The sequence below is a fragment of the Ascaphus truei genome, chromosome 20 (assembly GCF_040206685.1).
Source record: "Ascaphus truei isolate aAscTru1 chromosome 20, aAscTru1.hap1, whole genome shotgun sequence".
Taxonomy (NCBI): domain Eukaryota; kingdom Metazoa; phylum Chordata; class Amphibia; order Anura; family Ascaphidae; genus Ascaphus; species Ascaphus truei.
In genome coordinates, this window is record NC_134502.1 from 8,854,906 (window position 1) to 8,861,192 (window position 6,287).

A 6,287-nucleotide genomic window follows, 5' to 3' on the forward strand; every position below is an offset into this window, starting at 1 on the left:
TGAGATTTCCCCCCCCCCCCAGTCACACAGAGATTTCCCCCCCCCCCGTCACACAGAGATTTCCCCCCGTCACACAGAGATTTCCCCCCCCCCGTCACACAGAGATTTCCCCCCCCCCCCCGTCACACAGAGATTTCCCCCCCCCCGTCACACAGAGATTTCCCCCCCCCCCGTCACACAGAGATTTCCCCCCCCCCCGTCACACAGAGATTTCCCCCCCCCCCGTTACACAGAGATTTCCCCCCCCCCGTCACACAGAGATTTCCCCCCCCCCCGTCACACAGAGATTTCCCCCCCCCCGTCACACAGATTTCCCCCCCCGTCACACAGATTTCCCCCCCTCCCCGTCACACAGAGATTTCCCCCCCCCTCCCCCGTCACACAGATTTCCCCCCCTCCCCGTCACACAGAGATTTCCCCCCCCCTTCCCCCGTCACACAGAGATTTCCCCCCCTCCCCCGTCACACAGAGATTTCCCCCCCTCCCCGTCACACAGAGATTTCCCCCCCCCTCGTCACACAGAGATTTCCCCCCCCCCCGTCACACAGAGATTTCCCCCCCCCGTCACACAGAGATTTCCCACCCCCCCCGTCACACAGAGATTTCCCCCCCCCCCCCGTCACACAGAGATTCCCCCCCCCCCGTCACACAGAGATTTCCCCCCCCCCGTCACACAGAGATTTCCCCCCCCGTCACAGAGATTTCCCCCCCCCCCGTCACACAGAGATTTCCCCCCCCCGTCACACAGAGATTTCCCCCCTCCCCGTCACACAGAGATTTCCCCCCTCCCCGTCACACAGAGATTTCCCCCCTCCCCCGCCCTCACACAGAGATTCCCCCCCCCCGCTCTCACAGAGATTTCCCCCCCCCCGCCCTCACACAGAGATTTCCCCCCCCCCCCGCCCTCACACAGAGATTTCCCCCCCCCCCCGCCCTCACACAGAGATTTCCCCCCCCCCGCCCTCACACAGAGATTTCCCCCCCCCCCGCCCTCACACAGAGATTTCCCCCCCCCCCGCCCTCACACAGAGATTTCCCCCCCCCCCGCCCTCACACAGAGATTTCCCCCCCCCCCGCCCTCACACAGAGATTTCCCCCCCCCCCGCCCTCACACAGAGATTTCCCCCCCCCGCCCTCACACAGAGATTCCCCCCCCCCGCTCTCACAGAGATTTCCCCCCCCCCGCCCTCACACAGAGATTTCCCCCCCCCCCCGCCCTCACACAGAGATTTCCCCCCCCCCGCCCTCACACAGAGATTTCCCCCCCCCCCCGCCCTCACACAGAGATTTCCCCCCCCCCGCCCTCACACAGAGATTTCCCCCCCCCCCGCCCTCACACAGAGATTTCCCCCCCCCCGCCCTCACACAGAGATTTCCCCCCCCCCGCCCTCACACAGAGATTTCCCCCCCCGCCCTCACACAGAGATTTCCCCCCCCCGCCCTCACACAGAGATTTCCCCCCCCCCCGTCAGAGATTCCCCCCCCCCCCCGTCAGAGATTTCCCCCCCCCCCCGTCACACAGAGATTCCCCCCCTCCCCGTCAAAGATTTCCCCCCCTCCCCGTCACACAGAGATTCCCCCCCCCCGTCACACAGAGATTCCCCCCCGTCACACAGAGATTCCCCCCCTCCCCGTCACACAGAGATTTCCCCCCCCCCATCAGAGATTCCCCCCCCCCCGTCAGAGATTCCCCCCAGTCACAGAGATTTCCCCCCCCCCGTCACACAGAGATTTCCCCCCCCATCAGAGATTCCCCCCCCCGTCAGAGATTCCCCCCCGTCACAGAGATTCCCCCCCCCCCGTCACACAGAGATTCCCCCCCCCCCGTCACAGAGATTCCCCCCCTCCCCGTCACAGAGATTTCCCCCCTCCCCGTCACACAGAGATTCCCCCCCCCCGTCACACAGAGATTCCCCCCCCCCGTCACACAGAGATCCCCCCCCCGTCACACAGAGATCCCCCCCCCCGTCACAGAGATCCCCCCCCCCGTCACACAGAGATTCCCCCCCCCCCGTCACACAGAGATTCCCCCCCCCGTCACACAGAGATTCCCCCCCACCCCCGTCACACAGAGATTCCCCCCCACCCCCGTCACACAGAGATTCCCCCCCACCCCCGTCACACAGAGATTCCCCCCCCCCACGTCACACAGAGATTCCCACCCCCCACGTCACAAAGAGATTCCCCCCCCCCCGTCACACAGAGATTCCCCCCCCCCCCCCGTCACACAGAGATTTCCCCCCCCCCGTCACACAGAGATTCCCCCCCCCCCGTCACACAGAGATTCCCCCCCCCCCCGTCACACAGAGATTTCCCCCCCCCGTCACACAGAGATTCCCCCCCCCCCGTCACACAGATTCCCCCCCCCCCCGTCACACAGATTTCCCCCCCCCGTCACACAGATATCCCCCCCCCCGTCACACAGATATCCCCCCCCCCGTCACACAGAGATTTCCCCTCCCCCCCAGTCACACAGAGATTTCCCCCCCCCCCCCAGTCACACAGATTTCCCCCCCTCCCCGTCACAGAGATTTCCCCCCCTCCCCCGTCACACAGAGATTTCCCCCCCTCCCCGTCACACAGAGATTCCCCCCCCCTCGTCACACAGAGATTCCCCCCCCCCCCGTCACAGAGATTTCCCCCCCCGTCACACAGAGATTTACCCCCCCCCCCCCGGTCACACAGAGATTTCCCCCCCCCCCCATCACACAGAGATTTACCCCCCCGTCACACAGAGATTTACCCCCCCGTCACACAGAGATTTACCCCCCCCCCGTCACACAGAGATTTCCCCCCCCCGTCACACAGAGATTTCCCCCCTCCCCGTCACACAGAGATTTCCCCCCTCCCCGTCACAAAGAGATTTCCCCCCTCCCCGTCACACAGAGATTCCTCCCCCCCGTCACACAGAGATTTCCCCCCCCCCCCGTCACGCAGATTCCCCCCCCCCCGTCACGCAGATTCCCCCCCCCCGTCACGCAGAGATTTCCCCCCCCCCCCGTCAGAGATTCCCCCCGTCACACAGAGATTTCCCCCCCCCCCTGCCCTCACACAGAGATTTCCCCCCCCCCCCCGCCCTCACACAGAGATTTCCCCCCCCCCCGCCCTCAGAGATTTCCCCCCCCCCCGCCCTCACACAGAGATTTCCCCCCCCCCCCGCCCTCACACAGAGATTTCCCCCCCCCCCCGCCCTCACACAGAGATTTCCCCCCCCCCCGCCCTCACACAGAGATTTCCCCCCCCCCGCCCTCACACAGAGATTTCCCCCCCCCCCCGCCCTCACACAGAGATTTCCCCCCCCCCCCCCCCGCCCTCACACAGAGATTTCCCCCCCCCCCGCCCTCACACAGAGATTCCCCCCCCCCCGCCCTCACACAGAGATTCCCCCCCCCCCCCCGCCCTCACACAGAGATTCCCCCCCCCCCCCGCCCTCACACAGAGATTCCCCCCCCCCCCGCCCTCACACAGAGATTTCCCCCCCCCCGCCCTCACACAGAGATTTCCCCCCCCCCGCCCTCACACAGAGATTTCCCCCCCCCGCCCTCACACAGAGATTTCCCCCCCCCGCCCTCACACAGAGATTTCCCCCCCCCGCCCTCACACAGAGATTTCCACCCCCGCCCTCACACAGAGATTTCCCCCCCCCCCCCGCCCTCACAGAGATTTCCCCCCCCCCCCGCCCTCACACAGAGATTTCCCCCCCCCCGCCCTCACACAGAGATTTCCCCCCCCCCCCGCCCTCACACAGAGATTTCCCCCCCCCCCCGCCCTCACACAGAGATTTCCCCCCCCCCCGTCACACAGAGATTTCCCCCCCCCCCCACACAGAGATTTCCCCCCCCCCGTCACACAGAGATTCCCCCCCCCGTCACACAGAGATTCCCCCCCCCCGTCACACAGATTTCCCCCCCCCCGTCACAGAGCACAGAGATTTCCCCCCCCCCCCCGTCACACAGAGATTTCCCCCCCCCCCCCGTCACACAGAGATTCCCCCCCCCCCCCCGTCACACAGAGATTTCCCCCGTCACACAGAGATTTCCCCCCCCCCGTCACACAGAGATTTCCCCCCCCCCGTCACAGAGATTTCCCCCCCCCCCCGTCACACAGAGATTTCCCCCCCCGTCACACAGAGATTTCCCCCCCCCCGTCACACAGAGATTTCCCCCCCCCCGTCACACAGATTTCCCCCCCTCCCCGTCACAGAGATTTCCCCCCCTCCCCGTCACACAGAGATTTCCCCCCCCTCCCCCGTCACACAGAGATTTCCCCCCCTCGTCACACAGAGATTTCCCCCCCCCCGTCACACAGAGATTTCCCCCCCCCCGTCACACAGAGATTTCCCCCCCCCCGTCACACAGAGATTTCCCCACCCCCCCCCGTCACACAGAGATTTCCCCCCCCCCCCGTCACACAGAGATTTCCCCCCCCCCCCGTCACACAGAGATTTCCCCCCCCCCCCGTCACACAGAGATTTCCCCCCCCCCGTCACACAGAGATTTCCCCCCCCCCCGTCACACAGAGATTTCCCCCCCCCGTCACACAGAGATTTCCTCCCCCCCCGTCACACAGAGATTTCCCCCCCTCCCCCGTCACACAGATTTCCCCCCTCCCCCGCCCTCACACAGAGATTTCCCCCCCTCCCCGTCACACAGAGATTTCCCCCCCTCCCCCCGCTCTCACAGAGATTTCCCCCCCCCCGCCCCTCACACAGAGATTTCCCCCCCCCCCCGCCCTCACACAGAGATTTCCCCCCCCCCGTCAGAGATTCCCCCCCCCCCCCGTCAGAGATTTCCCCCCCCCCCCGTCAGAGATTTCCCCCCCCCCCCCGTCAGAGATTTCCCCCCCCCCCGTCACACAGAGATTCCCCCCCCTCCCCGTCAGAGATTTCCCCCCCTCCCCGTCACACAGAGATTCCCCCCCCCGTCACAGAGATTCCCCCCCTCCCCGTCACAGAGATTTCCCCCCTCCCCGTCACACAGAGATTCCCCCCCCCGTCACACAGAGATCCCCCCCCCTCGTCACACAGAGATTCCCCCCCCCCCGTCACACAGAGATTCCCCCCCCCCCGTCACACAGAGATTCCCCCCCACCCCCGTCACACAGAGATTCCCCCCCCCGTCACACAGAGATTCCCCCCCCCCCCGTCACACAGAGATTCCCACCCCCCCACGTCACAAAGAGATCCCCCCCCCCCGTCACACAGAGATTTCCCCCCCCCCCGTCACACAGATTTCCCCCCCCGTCACACAGAGATTTCCCCCCCCCCGTCACACAGAGATTTCCCCCCCCCCGTCACACAGAGATTTCCCCCCCCCCGTCACAGAGATTTCCCCCCCCCCCGTCACACAGAGATTTCCCCCCCCCCGTCACACAGAGATTTCCCCCCTCCCCGTCACACAGAGATTCCCCCCCCCCCCGTCAGAGATTTCCCCCCTCCCCCGCCCTCACACAGAGATTCCCCCCCCCCCCGCTCTCACAGAGATTTCCCCCCCCCCCCGCCCTCACACAGAGATTTCCCCCCCCCGGTCAGAGATTCCCCCCCCCCCCGTCACACAGAGATTCCCCCCCTCCCCGTCAGAGATTTCCCCCGCTCCCCGTCACACAGAGATTCCCCCCCCCCCCCCCCCCCCCCCCCCCCGTCACACAGAGATTCCCCCCCGTCACACAGAGATTCCCCCCCTCCCCGTCACACAGAGATTTCCCCCCCCCATCAGAGATTCCCCCCCCCCCCCCGTCAGAGATTCCCCCCAGTCACAGAGATTTCCCCCCCCCCCGTCACACAGAGATTTCCCCCCCCCCATCAGAGATTCCCCCCCCCGTCAGAGATTCCCCTCCCGTCAGAGATTCCCCCCGTCACAGAGATTCCCCCCCCCCCGTCACACAGAGATTCCCCCCCCCCTCGTCACACAGAGATTCCCCCCCTCCCCGTCACAGAGATTTCCCCCCTCCCCGTCACACAGAGATTTCCCCCCCCCCCGTCACACAGAGATTTCCCCCCCCCCCCTCCCCGTCACACAGAGATTTCCCCCCCCGTCACACAGATTTCCCCCCCCCGTCACACAGAGATTCCCCCCCCCGTCACACAGAGATTCCCCCCCCCACGTCACACAGATTCCCCCCCCCGTCACACAGAGATTCCCCCCCCCCCCGTCACACAGAGATTTCCCCCCCCCCCCCCGTCACACAGAGATTTCCCCCCCCCCCCGTCACACAGAGATTTCCCCCCCGTCACACAGAGATTCCCCCCCCCCCCGTCACACAGATTTCCCCCCCCCGTCACAGAGATT